Source organism: Homarus americanus, unplaced genomic scaffold (assembly GCF_018991925.1).
Source record: "Homarus americanus isolate GMGI-L3 unplaced genomic scaffold, GMGI_Hamer_2.0 scaffold23617, whole genome shotgun sequence".
NCBI lineage: Eukaryota > Metazoa > Arthropoda > Malacostraca > Decapoda > Nephropidae > Homarus > Homarus americanus.
This window is the reverse complement of record NW_024720711.1, coordinates 2,663,130-2,681,090: the sequence shown is the minus strand read 5'-3', so window position 1 is coordinate 2,681,090 and position 17,961 is coordinate 2,663,130. Positions and strand designations below refer to the sequence as shown.

Here is a 17,961-nt window from a genome sequence, read left to right as displayed (position 1 = left end):
ACTCTTAACTCACTCACACCATTACCCAACCATCTCTTTCACTCACTCAACTTTCTAACCCATCTCACTCACTCTCCCTCAAATTCACTCACTCACTCACTCAACTCACTCACTCACTCACTCACTCACTCAACTCACTCACTCACTCACTCACTCAATTCACTCACTCACTCAATTCACTCACTCACTCACTTCCAGTCAGGTTTTAGGAAGGTTATTTGTTATTCATGCATTAAGCTGATCAGGGAACGGTTATCTTGAGTGGGTTTTCTTTAAGTCTTTGCTGTTGAGGATTGACGAGTTCTGGTGTACACTACTGTTGTTATGAATTGTGTGTGTGCTGCAATGTGTGTGTGTGTGTGTGTGTGTGTAAGCAATGTGTGTGTGATCAGAATTAAACAAAGCTTAACGAATATTTTTGCCTTCTCTTTATTTTTTTAAATATCAGCGTTTTTTTTTTTTATTAGAATTCATTTTTTCATTCCAAGGTAAAATTAGGCTCTGTTGACCATCGTTTGCCACCATAACATAACCGAATTGTACGCTGTTTATGTTGGGTTAGTTAGGTTGGTTGGAATTGGAAGTCAGGTTAGATGAAGGCCAGGTCAGGAGTCCAGATTAGGTTAGGTTAGAGGTTAGGCCAGGTCCCGGGTTAGATGAGGCCAGGTCCGGGTCAAGATTAGGTTAGAAAAGGTTAGAAGGCCGGGTCCGGGTTAGATGAGGCCAGGTCAGGTCAGATTAGGTTAGGTTAGGCCAGGTCAGGTTAGATGAGGCCAGGTCAGGTCAGATTAGGTTAGAAAGGTAAAGAAATACATAAACTTTATAATCATTTCCTACATATTTCCCCCCATAAAATACACACTTCCTATGCTGATGACCTCCTCACACTGACCTCCTCGACCTCTTGGTGACGGAATGTTGCAGTACGGCCTCCAACACAGTACTGTCTACTACCATCTCACGCACCTGCTCCCTCTCTTCAGCCCTTTACCTGTGTCTTGTACCACTAACACACCCTAACACACTCATACCCCATCCCCCCCTACCTTCCTCCTTTCACCCTCCTTCTCCTCTTCCTCCCCAGATCTCCCCTTTCCTTTACCACCCCTTTCTCACCTTCGGCTGCTCCTTCCTTCTCCTCACCCCACCACCCCTTCCTCCTCCCCACCACCACCCCTTCCTCCTCCCTCACCCCACCCCTTCCTCCCCTCCCCACCACCTTCCTCCTCCTCACCCCACCACCTTCCTCCTCCCCCACCTTCCTCCCTCCCTACCCCCTTCCTCCCACCCCCTTCCTCCTCCCCACCCACCCCTTCCTCCTCCTCACCCACCACCCCTTCCTCCTCCTCCACCTACCCCCTTCCTCCTCCTCACCCACCACCCCTTCCTCCTCCTTCCTCCTCCACCCACCACCTTCCTCCTCCCCACCACCACTCCTTCCTCTTCCCCACCTCACCCCTTCTCCTATACCTCCCCTCCTCCACGCAAGCCGCCTAAGACGTGGGGAAGAGGAGGTGTAAATTATGCAGGCGTTGAGGGAGCTGACACATCAACTTATTACAACGTTAAGTGCATCAACCCCGTCCCTGGCCCAGCTTAAGGTTAACTGCCTCTCTCTCTCTCTCTCTCTCTCTCTCCCTCTCTCTCTCTCTCTCATTTATTTATTCATCTCTCTCTTACTTATGTTTCTATCTCTCTTCTACTTATCTTTCTCTCTCTTATATGTCTCTCTTATTCCTTTATTCTCCGTCTGTCTCTTCTCCCGTTATATTTCATCCATGTCATTTCTTCAGTTCATAGACGACTGTAACGAGACACTGATGGATCCGTTACCCCTCGTTACTTTAGCTCCTTGCTGTCAACCCGTTACCAAGACGTTACGTTATTTCTCCTCTGCGTTACTAGTTTTAAGTTTATAGTAATGCGTTACTTTTATCCCCCTGTGCGTTACTCGTCTTCAATTTATAGTATTGCGTTACCTACATTCTTTCGATGCGTTACTAAATATTAAGATTATATTCATGCGTTACTGGTAGTCTTTCCCTCGCGTTAATAAGCAGTAGTTTATAACAATGCGTCATTTATTTTATTTAGATCTACGTTACCAATGTTACGTTGATGAAAATGCGTTACATTTAATTTCACCTGTGCGTTACCTGTTCTAACCGCCACCTCTCCCCTTACTTCACCGCCCCTTCCTCCCCCTCCCACTTTCTGATGCCCCTTCCTCCTCCCCACCTCCCCCCTTACCTCACCACCCCTTCCTACTTACAGCTCCCCTTTCCTCCTCCCCTCTCCCTTCTTCTGCCTCCCCTCCCTTTTCAAAGTGCCTTCACTCCTCCCCCACCTCTCCTTCCTCTCATCCCCTCCCTCTTTTCCTCCTCAGTAACAACCTAACCATCACGTACCATATATGTCGAGTGGAAACAGCGCTCGCCTCCTGTTCCAGTGGTCGGTGGTTCGACTCCCGGGCGCTCCCAGTTCACCCAGCTGTAAATGGGTACCTAGTGTTTACAACTTGATCATGAATAACACGTATTATATAACACATCTATATTGACTAACACATTATATAGCACATCTATCATCAATAACACATTATATAACACATCATCAATAACACAACTAACATCAATAACACATCTATCATCAATAACACATTATATAACACATCATCAATAACACAACTAACATCAATAACACATAAGGACCAATAACATCAATAACCTAACGCAGTAAATTGTCTTCTTCTCCGGCGTTCTTCCCTGTTTTATCATCTCTCTCTCTCTCTTGTTTCTCTTTCGTTACTATTAATTGTACATCAACGCTAATCCATCCTCACTTACAGGACGAAGATGAGACGAGGGGAAGAGCCGAAGAAGAGAGGAAGAAAAAGAGAGGAGAGGAAGAAGAGGGGAAGACTAAGAAGAGAGGAAGAAGAAGAGAAACGGGGAAAACCGAGATAAAAAGAAGAATGCGAACCAAAGGAACAGAAAGAGAGGAATAACGAGGAGACAAGAGAACAAGATAAACGTAAGTAGAGAGAGAGAGAGAGAGAGAGAGAGAGAGTAGCAGGGCGGGTCGAGGAAATCAGGAGCCCCGCCCACAAATCTTGGCTGCCCCTCCCCCCGCCCCGCCCCGCCCCGTGTCTTGCCCCGTCCTCAAGGAACCAGCACCACCTGCCTTGATTTCCCCAGCGCCTCCACCATCCTCTCCTCCTTCCCCTGGTGAAGCCCACAGGAAGCAGGGAAGAAGGAGGGAGGAAGGAGGTGGAGGGGAGGGGGGGAGTGACGTGGAGGAGAAGAAATAGGGAAGATTGGGGTGAAAGAGGAGGAGGAGGAAGGGAAGTGGGAGAAGGAGGAAGGGAAGTAGGAGAAGGAGGAAGGGAAGATTAAGATGGAGGAGGAGGATGAGGGAGGAAGAGGAAATGGAAGAGTCGAAGAGGAGGAGGAAGGAAGGAAGGAAGGAAGGAAGGAAGGAAGGAAGAGGTAAAAGACGATAAGAAGAATATGGAGGAGGAGGAGGAGTGAAAAGAGAGGAGGAAAAAGATAAGGAGGAGGAAGAGAAGGAGACGATGAAGGAGTGGTAAGAAAGTGAAGGAAGGAAACAGGATGAAAAACCAACAGTTAACTTCCATAGTTCACACACACACACACACACACACACACACACACACACACACACACACACACACACACACCCCATAACCACAGTGAACAACTTACCAAAGACTCACCCGTGTTTACAATCAATGACTTCACTTACACCAAAACAACATTGTGTTGATGAACTGACCACCACGAACATATTATAAGGTGTTCCAGAAAATGTCCCTGCCTCCCCCAATGCCTACCTGCTCCCTGCCTCCCTGCCTGTCTGCTCCCTGCCTCCCTGCCTGTCTGCTCCCTGCCTCCCTCTCTCCCTGCCTCCCCTGCCCCTGTCTGCTCCTGCACTCCCTCACTGCCTGCTCCTCCGAGCCTCTGGGTCTGGAGGGAGGTCAGGCTGAGCAGAGAGCTGGAGCAGGAGGGAGGCTGGGGAGCAGGCTGAGAGGAGGCTAAAATGAGTAGGGAGGGAGGAGACAGGGGAGGCAGGGACATTTTTCTGGAACACCCTATATACAGATTAAGAAGGCGGGATAATGGCGGAGGATATTTGGATAATCTGCCATGGATAATGTGTCTTGAGAGTTATAGTAAGTGAGAAAGGTGTTGTAACATTCTGCTGAGAGAGAGAGAGAAATACACACACACACACACACACACACACACATACACACACACACACACACACACACACACACACACACACACATAAGCACCAAAACCATAAAGAGAAGATTAAATCAGGGTTGCAGTGTGGAGAATAATCCGTGTCGTGGTACAGTGCTGATCCTCAACTTCATCTAACATTCACCACCAGACGAGAGGCTAAAGTTCCTCCCGTCTTAACCTATACAGTCAACCCTTTACCACCAACCAACCAAACTATTTACCAACCAAAACTACTACCGAGCAAACTACCAACCAACCAAACTGCCTACCCACCAAACTACCTACCAACCAAACTACCTACCAACCAAACTACCTACCAACCAACCAAACTACCTACCAACCAAACTACCTACCAACCAGAGCACTACCCAACCACCTTCTGTTTGTTTTGCCGCGTCAAGTTCACGTTAGGTCAATCAACTAAATTCCTAAGATTACTGTGAACTTTTTTCCTATAACGCTTACCTCGCCTCTCTTTCCTAAGTGCCGCGCGAAGTGTGTGACCCGAGGATATGAGTTCTGAAAGGGGGGTGGGGGGTGTCTTTTAGTGGTGAGTTAGCTAGTTTGTTTGTTTGTTTCAATTTGTGTTTGTTTGGGCGATATCTGAGGCATTCTTTGAGCTATAAGACGCTAGAATATCAACACAAGAGTGAACAAGTGGTTTGGTTTGTTTCTTTGCTAATTGTACATATTGTTCATGGCCTGGTGTATACATAACGAGGGGCGGTGTACACATAACAAGGGGGGGACGGTGTACACATAACAAGGGGGGGACGGTGTACACATAACAAGGGGGGACGGTGTACACATAACGTTACAATACTTGTTTCTGTTGCTACTATCACCACAACTACTATTAGTGTTACTACTATTACTACTACTATAACAACAACTACTATTATTATTATTACTATTACTACTACTATCGCCACAACAAATACTACTACTACAACTACTATCACCACAACTACTATTAGTGTTACTACTATTACTACTACTATAACAACAACTACTATTATTATTATTACTATTACTACTACTATCACCACAACAAATACTACTACTACAACTACTATCACCACAACTACTATTAGTGTTACTACTATTACTACTACTATACCAACAACTACTATTATTATTATTACTATTACTACTACTATCACCACAACAAATACTACTACTACTACTACTATCGCCACAACTATTATTTACCTATTTACCGCAATATCACTCTATCTCACTAATTTACCCTTTCACCCCCTAAACAGATATACACACTAATATAACCGAGCTAAGATACCTATAACAAACACACTTAACACACTCACATAACAAACACACTTAACACACTCACATAACAAACACACTTAACACACTCACATAACAAACACACTTAACACACTCACATAACAAACACACTTATCACTCACATAACAAACACACTTATCACACACACATAACAAACACACTTATCACACTCACATAACAAACACACTTATCACACTCACATAACAAACACACTTATCACACTCACATAACACACACACTTATCACACTCACATAACAAACACACTTATCACACTCACATAACACACACACTTATCACACTCACATAACAAACACACTTATTACACACACATAACAAACACACTTATCACACTCACATAACAAACACACTTATCACACCCACATAACACACACACTTATCACACTCACATAACAAACACACTTATCACACTCACACATTATCACACACACATAACAAACACACTTATCACACTCACATAACAAACACACTTATCACACTCACATAACAAACACACTTATCACACTCACATAACAAACACACTTATCACACTCACATAACAAACACACTTATCACACTCACATAACAAACACACTTATCACACTCACATAACAAACACACTTATCACACTCACATAACACACACACTTATCACACACACATAACAAACACACTTATCACACTCACATAACACACACACTTATCACACTCACATAACAAACACACTTATCACACTCACATAACACACACACTTATCACACCCACATACAACAAACACACTTATCACAATTCCAAGAAAATTATCACACACAACAATGGCTAATAATAACACATAACAAAACACACTTATCACACCTCACATAACACAACACACACTTATCACACCCACATAACAAAACACACTTATCACACTCCACATAATCAATAATACACTTATCACACTACATAACAAACACACTTATCACACTCACATAACACACACACTTATCACACTCACATAACAAACACACTTATCACACTCACATAACACACACACTTATCACACTCACATAACAAACACACTTATTACACACACATAACAAACACACTTATCACACTCACATAACAAACACACTTATCACACCCACATAACACACACACTTATCACACTCACATAACAAACACACTTATCACACACACATAACAAACACACTTATCACACTCACATAACAAACACACTTATCACACTCACATAACAAACACACTTATCACACTCACATAACACACTCACACTTATCACACTCACATAACAAACACACTTATCACACTCACATAACACACTCACACTTATCACACTCACATAACAAATAACAATGAAACATATCCACGTCTAACTTAATACCATACAAAAAATTAACACATCCCCTATACCACATTCCTATATCAGATGCTTCATAATATATCCTAACTAACTGGTATAGCTCCTCCTCCCCCTCCTCTCCAGTCTACAGTCATCTCCTCCAGTCATATAAACCAACAGTTAGTTTTTTTTGTTTTTTTAATATCTATAAATGGTCATACGTTATACCCCTTGTCCTTTGGGGTAGTAAGTGTGGCATTATTGAGGCAGCTGTCACGTTAATATTACAACTATGAAAAGACATACATACATACATACATACATACATACATACATACATACATACATACATACATACATACAGAGTGATAGAGGTTGGGTTGTGAATAAGAGTAATGACTAGTGACAGCTGGAATAAATAAGGAATGACACACACAGGTTGATAAAGGTGTTATAGGAATAATACTGTAATGATGACTAGTGGTAAATATTGTATGGAATGGCACTTGGTAACACTGGTACATTTGGACATTTGGTAACACTGGTAGATTTGGACATTTGGTAACACTGGTAGATTTGGACATTTGGTAACACTGGTAGATTTGGACATTTGGTAACACTGGTACATTTGGACATTTGGTAACACTGGTACATTTGGACATTTGGTAACACTGGTACATTTGGACATTGGTAACACTGGTACATTTGGTAACGCTGGTAGATTTGGACATTTGGTAACACTGGTACATTTGGACATTTGGTAACACTGGTACATTTGGACATTTGGTAACACTGGTAGATTTGGACATCACTGGTAGTGGACATTTGGTAACACTGGTACATTTGGACATTTGGTAACACTGGTACATTTGGACATTTGGTAACACTGGTACATTTGGACATTTGGTAACACTGGTACATTTGGTAACACTGGTACATTTGGACATAACACTGGTAGATTTGGACATTTGGTAACACTGGTACATTTGGACATTTGGTAACACTGGTACATTTGGACATTTGGTAACACTGGTACATTTGGACATTTGGTAACACTGGTACATTTGGACATTTGGTAACACTGGTACATTTGGACATTTGGTAACACTGGTACATTTGGACATTTGGTAACACTGGTAGATTTGGACATTTGGTAACACTGGTACATTTGGACATTTGGTAACACTGGTAGATTTGGACATTTGGTAACACTGGTACATTTGGACATTTGGTAACACTGGTACATTTGGACATTTGGTAACACTGGTAGTTTTGGACATTTGGTAACACTGGTACATTTGGACATTTGGTAACACTGGTAGATTTTGCATTCGTATCCTTGTCAATATTAAATGAATAACAGCTTTCAATAGATATAGAGTAATGACATTATTATTATTAACATCATTATAAATATATTGTTTATTACCACCATCATTAAATTTATTATTATTACTATTATTAAGATTAATTATAACTTCACCATAAATAGTTAGAAACAATGTCCCATGTCCTTCATACTGGACTCAAAAGGTGACCTCATTATATTCAACAAATTCTCGAGGAAAAAAAAATATCTGACGACTTTTTTTTATTCGAGACATTTGACCTGCAACTGTGTAAATAAATTAGAAAAATGTGAAAATAAACTTGAAAATCGTGTAAATAAGTGTGATGATTATTTTTTTACTGATATGGGTGTAAATGAGTGATTTTTCGTTACTGAAATGGGTGTAAATTAGTGTTAATTTTGTTGTAAGGTTAAAACCGTATTACTGAATGGAAAAACCTTGTTAATAAGTGCAAAGAAAAGTCAGAAGTGTTAATAGTTTCAAACTCGTGTAAACAATAGGTAAAATCAGGTAAATGAAAATAAAACCAGTGTAAATTAGGTTGAAAACTGTGTAAATAAAAGAAATTTGTAAATAAGTAATAAACGAGTAAATAGAAGTGACGTGTAAATAAGACCAAAACCGTGTATATAAGTGAATTTTTCTAAATAAGACTAAACACAGAGTAAATACAAATGAAAACCGTGTAAATACGTTTGACATCCGTGTAAATAAATTTAAAATCGTGGAAGAATGAAAACCGTAGAAATGGGAGAAAAATTTTGTAAATTGGAGTAAAAATAGTGTAAATATCTTAGTGAATCGTGTAAATGAGAGTAAACTGTGTAAATTAAGTAAATAAACCATGTAAACGCTAGAAACCTATTTACTATTAATAATATGTTTTCCAGACAAGTTCAGAAAAACATTGGTTTCATTGGGGCTTAGCAAGGCCCCTAAGTGAGCATAACCTGAGGACAGAGAGCCCCTAAGTGAGCATAACCTGAGGACAGAGAGCCCCTAAGTGAGCATAATCTGAGGACAGAGCCCCTAAGTCAGCAAAATCTTTGGACAGAGAGCCCCCAAGTGAGCATAATCTGAGGACAGAGAGCCCCCAAGTGAGCATAGTCTGAGGACAGAGCGCCCCCAAGTGAGCATAATCTGAGGACAGAGAGCCCCCAAGTGAGCATAGTCTGAGGACAGAGCCCCTAAGTCAGCAAAATCTTTGGACAGAGAGCCCCCAAGTGAGCATAATCTGAGACGAGAGCCCCAAGTGAGCATAGTCTGAGGACAGAGCGCCCCCAAGTGAGCATAATCTGAGGACAGAGAGCCCCCAAGTGAGCATAGTCTGAGGACAGAGAGCCCCCAAGTGAGCACAATCTAAGGACAGTGACCCCGTAAGCGGATAATGTAAGGAGAGTGTGCCCCTAAGTGGGGATAATGTAAGGACAGTGTGCCCCTAGGTGAGGATAATATTAAAACAATGGGCCCGTGAATGAGGATAATTCCAAAGTATTAAAAATATAAAACTTACAAAATTTACAAATCCTTGTACAAAACAAAGTAAATTAGACTAACAAACAATTAATGAATGTAAAGAGAAAGTAAAACTATTCTGTAAATACTGTAAATATTTGTAAACAATGTCTAAGAGAAAATCTAGTAATTTCTGTAAAATGTGTGTAAAAAATATAGGGAAAACGTGAGACATGCTATTGTAAATGTGTAAATTAACAGGAAAACAAGTTGGTAAATACTGTAAAAAAAATTAGTTTAACATGGTTTGTAAAAGAGAGGAAACAATTTGGTAAATGCTGTAAATAAATGTAAAACACGAAAACATGTGAGTAGCTTATAATTATGTAAAAAAAATCGATACCACCGTAAACACACGAAAAAGTGGAGAAATAATACGTTCGCAAATACTGTAAATACGGAAATAGAAAAGCACTGGAAATATGTGTAAAAAAGAAAATAATCGTAAACACTGTAAATGTGTAAAAAAAAAGAGAAGGTAAGGAAGACCAATCACATAATATCAAGACATTATTAAGGCCACTCAGGAGGGATAATTCGGTATAAAAAGGTGGGCCCGGCAGTGTGGATAATACCGCAATTAACCCTTACCGTAAAAAAAAGGAAATAGATAACTGTAAATGCGTAAAAATAAGAGGGAAACCTGCAGTCAGTAAATCCATATAAAGAAAGTCGTAGTCTTTGTAAATGTGTAAGAGGGAAATGTGTAAATAGTCTGCAAATCTGTGTAAATAAGGCGAGGTCTTGAAAATCCGTCCAGTAACCAACCAACAGCAGGATTTATTAGACCCACCAGCGCCCCTGAGTGAGGATAACTTGCAGAAATTGTACCCGGGAGTGAGCATATCAAAGCCTATGGCATAAAATAGTTAAAATAATAAACTTATAAAAAGCGACAAATTAGACTGAAAATCGATAAAATAAAACGAGGAAAGACTTATTTACTGTAACACTGAATAAATAAATATTTTTTCAGGTTACATGAAAGTACAGGATACAAATTGAAAATTAGGTATATACATAATTTAAATTAAATCACCAAAATACCTGTAATGTTGTAAACAAAGTGTAAATGCTATATAAAAACACACCAAAAACCGTAGCAAAGGACCAAAAATCAACCAATAGTCTGGTTCATCAGGCCTCAGCAGTGCCCCTCAGCGAGGATAATTCGGGAGTAGTGAGCCCGGGAGTGAGGATAATTTGGGTGATTTCCCCGGCGTGTAGTGATTAATGAAACTTTTGCTCAAGTCAGCGGGGCCGTACGTGACTGACTCCCGGGGACGCCACCGCTGCTGTGTCGCTGTGCTGCTGCCGCTACCACTGCTCCTGCTGTTGCTGTTTCGTCATCAGTGACAAGAGTGCCACAATCTCAGCGCCTCTCCCCAGGTCGCCCACGCCGTCTCTGTGTCGCTAACGCTACCGTTAGTGATATTACCGCCTTTACCGCTTCTCACACGCGGCGTTAACTCTGCCGCTGTCAATAATGCCACCGCTGCAGTCTCGCTGTGTCGCCAGTGTCAATAATGTCTCCAATGCTGTGTCGCTGTCCCAATAACATCTTCACTGCAGCTTCGCTGTGTCGCCAATGTGCCACCGCTGCAATGTTGTGACGCCGCTGTGACAATAATTATACTGCTGCATTGTCACTGTGCCTCAGCTGTGCCAATAATGCTACTGTTGCAGTGCCGCTGTGCCACCACAGTGCTAACACTATCGGTGCAGCAGTATGGTTGTGCTGCTCCTGCGGTGTGTCTGCCGCCGCTGCCAGTGACTCACTACTCCCGGGGATCCCAACGCTCCGCCGCTGCCATCACCGCCACCACCAGACCCGCTCTTGTTGTTCTTAATAGTGTTACACCGTTATAGTTCTTGTTTTATATTAAAGTGTTGTCAGTGGTGTTACAGTGTTGTAGTGTTGTTATGACGTTTATTAATAGTATAGTGTTGTTGTTATAGTGTCGTTGTTGGTAGTGTCGTTGGTGGTATAGTGTTGTTGGTGTTATAGTGTTGTTGGTGGTATAGTGTCGTTGGTGGTAGTGTTGCTGGTGTTATAGTGTTGTTGGTGTTATAGTGTTGGTGGTATAGTGTTGGTGGTGGTAGAGTATTGTTGTTGTTGTTTTTGTTAGAATGTTTAAGGCCCCATAGTCTTGTTTTAGTTACTGTTCATAGTCTTTTACTCTTATAGTGAACCACCGATAAAAACCTCAGACAACAGTTGCCGCTGTCATCACCACCACCACCTCCGTAGTCACCACCACCACTGTCATCTCCGCCACCGTCATCTCCGCCACTGTCATCACCACCACCATCCCCGCTGTCATCACTACCACCACTACCTCCGCTGTTACCATCACTACCATCGCCGTTGTCATCACCACCACCACCGCTGTCATCACCACCGCCGCTGTCATCACCACCGCCGCTGTCACCATCACCACCGCCGCTGCCACCGCCACCAATAATGATGCTACGTCACAACCGCCGCTGCCACCTCCACCGCTGTCACTGCTGCTCTATCATCACCACCACCGCTAAGGCACCACCACTGCTGTATCACCACCGCTGCCGCTGTGTCACCATCACCACTGCTGTATCACTACCACCGCCGCTGTCACCACAGCTATTGCCGCTAAGGCACCACCACCGCCGCTGTGTCACCACCACCGCCCTGTCACCACTGACGCCGTTGTGTCACCACTGCCGCCGCTGTCATCACCTCCGTCGCTGTAATACCATCACCACCGCTTTATCACCACCACCACCAAAGCTGCATCACAACCACCGCTCCAGTGTCATCACCACCGCCTCTATGGCACCACTACCGCCGCTAAGGCGCCACCACCACCGCAATGGCACCATCACTGCTGCCGCTGTATGATCACCACCGCCGCTGTCACCACCACCGCCGCTGTCAGCACATCCGCCAATGTCTTCACCACCGCCGCTGACGCCACCTCCGCTGTTAAGACCACCACCATCACCACCACCGGAATTGTGTCATCACTACCACCGCTATATCACCACTACCGATGCTGTATCACCATCATTGCTATAACACCGCCACCGTAGCTGTATCACCACCACCACCGCCGCCATATCACCACCACCGCCGCTATATCACCACCACCGCCGCATCACCACTACCGCCGCTATATCACCACCACCGCCGCTATATCACCACCACCGCCGCTATCACCACCACCGCCGCCGCCATATCATCACCACCGCAGCCATATCACCACCACCGCCGCTATATCACCACCACCGCCGCTATATCACCACCACCGCCGCTATATCACCACCACCGCCGCTATATCACCACCACCGCAGCTATATCACCACCACCGCCGCTATATCACCACCACGCCGCTATATCACCACCACCGCAGCCATATCACCACCACCGCCGCCATATCACCACCACCGCCATATCACCACCACCACCGCAGCTATCACCACCACCGCCGCCATATCACCACCACCGCCGCCATATCACCACCACCACCGCTATATCACCACCACCGCCGCTATCACCACCACCGCCGCCATCACCACCACCGCCGCCATCACCACCGCCGCTATCACCACCACCGCCGCCATATCACCCACCGCGCTATATCACCACCACCGCAGCTATATCACCACCACCGCAGCCATATCACCACCACCGCAGCCATATCACCACCACCGCCGCTATATCACCACCACCGCAGCTATCACCACCACCGCAGCTATATCACCACCACCGCCGCTATATCACCACCACCGCAGCTATATCATCACCACCGCTGTATCACCACCGCAGCTATATCACCACCACCGCATCATCACCACCGCCGCTGCATCATCACCACCGCAGCTATATCACCACCACCGCAGCTATATCATCACCACCGCAGCTATATCACCACCACCGCAGCCATCACCACCACCGCCGCTATCACCACCACCGCAGCTATCACCACCACCGCAGCTATATCATCACCACCGCAGCTATATCATCACCACCGCCGGTATCATCACCACCCCAGCTATATCACCACCACCGCATATCATCATCACCGGGCTGTATCACCACCACCGCCGCATATCACCACCACCGCAGCTATATCACCACCGCAGCTATATCACCACCACCGCTGCTGATCACCACCACCGCAGCTATATCACCACCACCGCCGCTATATCACCACCACCGCAGCCATATCACCACCACCGCAGCTATATCACCACCACCGCCGCTGTATCACCACCACCGCAGCTATCCACCGCCGCCATATCACCACCACTGCAGCTATCACCACCACCGCCGCATATCACCACCACCGCAGCTATATCACCACCACCGCAGCTGTATCACCACCACCGCAGCTATATCATCACCACCGCAGCTTTCATCACCACCGTAGCTGTATCACCACCACCGCAGCTATCATCACCACCGCCACTATATCACCACCACCGCCGCCATATCACCACCACCGCAGCTATATCACCACCACCGCAGCTATATCATCACCACCGCAGCTATATCACCACCACCGCAGCTATATCATCACCGCAGTATATCACCGCAGCATCACCACCACCGCAGCTATATCACCACCACCGCCGCTGCATCACCACCACCGCAGCTATATCACCACCACCGCCGCTATATCACCACCACCGCAGCGCATATCACCACCACCGCAGCTACACCACCACCGCCGCTATCACCACCACCGCAGCTATATCACCACCACCGCAGCTGTATCACCACCACCGCAGCTATATCATCACCACCGCAGCTATATCATCACCACCGCAGCTGTATCACCACCACCGCAGCTATATCACCACCACCGCAGCTATATACCACCACCGCAGCTGTACCAACACCGCAGCTATATCATCACCACCGCGCTATATCACCACCACCGCAGCTGTATCACCACCACCGCAGCTGTATCATCACCACCGCAGCTACATCATCACCACCGCAGCTATATCACCCCACCACGCTGTATCACCACCACCGCGGCTGTATCATCACCACCGCAGCTATATCATCACCACCGCAGCTATATCATCACCACCGAGCTGTATCACCACCACCGGCTATCATCACCACCGTGCTGTTCACCACCACCGCAGCTATATCATCCACCACAGCTGTATCACCACCACCGCGGCTATATCATCACCACCGCAGCTATATCACCACCACCGCAGCTATATCATCACCACCGTAGCTGTATCACCACCACAGCAGCTATATCATCACCACCGTAGCTGTATCACCACCACCACAGCTATATCATCACCACCGCAGCTATATCACCACCACCGCAGCTGTATCACCACCACCGCAGCTGTATCACCACCACCGCAGCTGTATCACCACCACCACAAGCTGTATCACCACCACCGCAGCTATATCATCACCACCGCAGCTATATCATCACCACCGCAGCTGTATCACCACCACCGCAGCTGTATCACCACCACCGCAGCTGTGTATCACCACCACCCACCAGCTGTATCACCACCACCGCAGCTATATCACATCACCACCGCAGCTATATCACCACCACCGCAGCTGTCACCACCACCACCAATCACCACCACACGCGCTGTATCACCACCACCGCGCATCACCACCACCGCAGCTATTCACACCACCATGCTATATCATCACCACCGCAGCTGTATCACCACCACCGCAGCTGTATCACCACCACCGCAGTGGTATCACCACCACCACCGGCTGTCACCACCACCGCAGCTGTATCACCACCACCGCAGCTGTATCACCACCGCAGCTGTATCACCACCACCACGCAGCTGTATCATCACCACCGCAGCTATATCACCACCGCAGCTATATCATCACCACCGCAGCTGTATCACCACCACCGCAGCTGTATCATCACCACCGCAGCTGTATCATCACCACCGCAGCTATATCATCCACCAACATCACCACCACCGCAGCTGTATCACCACCACCGCAGCTGTATCATCACCACCGCAGCTATATCATCACCACCGCAGCTATCACTTACCATCGCGCTGCATCGCCACCACCACCGTCCCTGTATTGCCACCACCGTCACTATATCACCACCACCACCGCAGCTGTATCACCACCATCGCCGCTGCATCACCACCACCACCGTCCTGTATTACCACCACCGTCCTTTATATCACCACCACCACCCGTACTGTATCACCACCACAGTATCATCACCTTCACCACCGCCGCTGCATCACCACCACCATCACCCCCACCACCGCCGCCGCTGTATCAACACCACCGCTGCTGCTCTTACCACCAGTGTCACCGCCGCCGCAGTCAGCACCACCACCGCTGTCTCACCACTACCAACGCCGTTGTACCACCATCACCACCGGTGTAATCACACGACCGCCACTTTATCACCACATCACCGCCACGATACCACATCACCAACGCGCCGTAGTGTCACCCCCACCAGCCCAGCTGTATCACCACCACCACCGCCGCCGTATCACCACCACTGCTTATCATCACCCGCCGCCACAGTATCACCACCACCACCACTGCAGTATCACCACCACCACTGCTGTATCACCACCGCCATTGCCGCTGTATCCCCCACCACCACCACCACCACTGCTGTATCACCACCGCCATCTGCCATCACCAAGCCATTGCCCGCATCACCACCATCACCACCGTATCACCACCGCCACTGCTGTATCACAACCGCCATTGCCGCTGTATCCCATCACCACCCTTGTTATACCATCACCGCCGATGCATCACCACCACCGACGCTGTATCACCACCACCGCCGTTCTGTATCTCCACCACCGACGCTGTATCACCACCACCGCCGCTTTCAACATCCCCACCACCACTGGTATCACCACCACCGCCGCTGCATCACCACCACCGACTGTATCACCACCACCGCCGTTGTATCACCACCACCGCCGTTGGCATCACCACCACCGCCGCTGCTGTATCACCACCACCGCCGCTTCACATATCACCACCACCGACGCTGTATCACCACCACCACCGTTCCTGTATCACCACCACCGCTGCTGTATCACCACCATCGCCGCTGTATGACCACCACCGCCGCTGTATCACCACCACCGCCGCTGTATCACCACCACCGGCCAGCTGTATCACCACCACCGCCGTTGTATCACCACCACCGCCGTTGTATCACCACCACCGCCGTTGTATCCACCACCACCGACGCTGTATCACCACCACCTGCCGTTGTATCACCACCACCGCCGCTTTGCATCACCACCACCGCCGTTTATTCCCACCACCGCCGTTGTATCACCACCACCGCCGTTTCACCACCACCGCCGTTGTCCACCACCACCGCCGTTGTATCACCACCACCGCCGTTGTATCACCCACCACCGCCGTTGTCCAATCACCACCACCCGCTGCCATCACCACCACCGCCGTTGTATCACCACCACCGCCGCTGTATCACCACCACCGCCGTTGTCACCACCACCCGTTGTATCACCACCACCGCCGTTTGTATCACCACCACCGCCGTTGTATCACCACCACCACCGCCGTTGTATCACCACCACCTTGTTGTATCACCACCACCGCCGCTGTATCACCACCACCGCCGTTTGTATCACCACCACCGCCGTTGTATCACCACCACGCCGTTGTATCACCACCACCGCCGCTGTATCACCACCACCTGTTTGGTATCACCAGCACCACCGCTGTATCACCACCACCGCCGTTGTATCACCACCACCACCGCTGCTATCACCACCACCGCCGCTGTATCACCACCACCGCCGTTTATTATCACCACCACCGCCGCTGTTCACCACCACCACCGCGTATCACCACCACCGCCGTTGTATCCCACCACCACCGCTGCTGTATCACCACCACCACCGGCCAACTGTATCACCACCACCGCCGTTGTATCACCACCACCTCCGCTGTATCACCACCACCACCGCTGCTGTATCACCACCACCACCGCTGCTGAATCACCACCACCTCCGTTTTATCACCACCACCACCGCTGTATCACCACCACCCAGATCACCACCACCACCGCTGTATCACCACCACCGCCGTTGTATCACCACCACCACCTGTATCACCACCACCGCTGTTGTATCACCACCACCGCCGTTGTCCACCACC

The 17,961-nt window shown here is 47.3% G+C and overlaps 1 long non-coding RNA gene across 1 annotated transcript in view; it reads left to right on the top strand.

The window, feature by feature from the left end:
- The first annotated feature begins 2,914 nt into the window (after positions 1 to 2,914).
- The window catches only part of LOC121860838, a 72,209-nt gene continuing 57,162 nt past the window's right edge, over positions 2,915 to 17,961 (top strand). The window contains exon 1 of the long non-coding RNA XR_006087935.1: positions 2,915 to 3,033. This is a non-coding gene — a long non-coding RNA (uncharacterized LOC121860838). The remainder of the gene's footprint in view (positions 3,034 to 17,961) is intronic.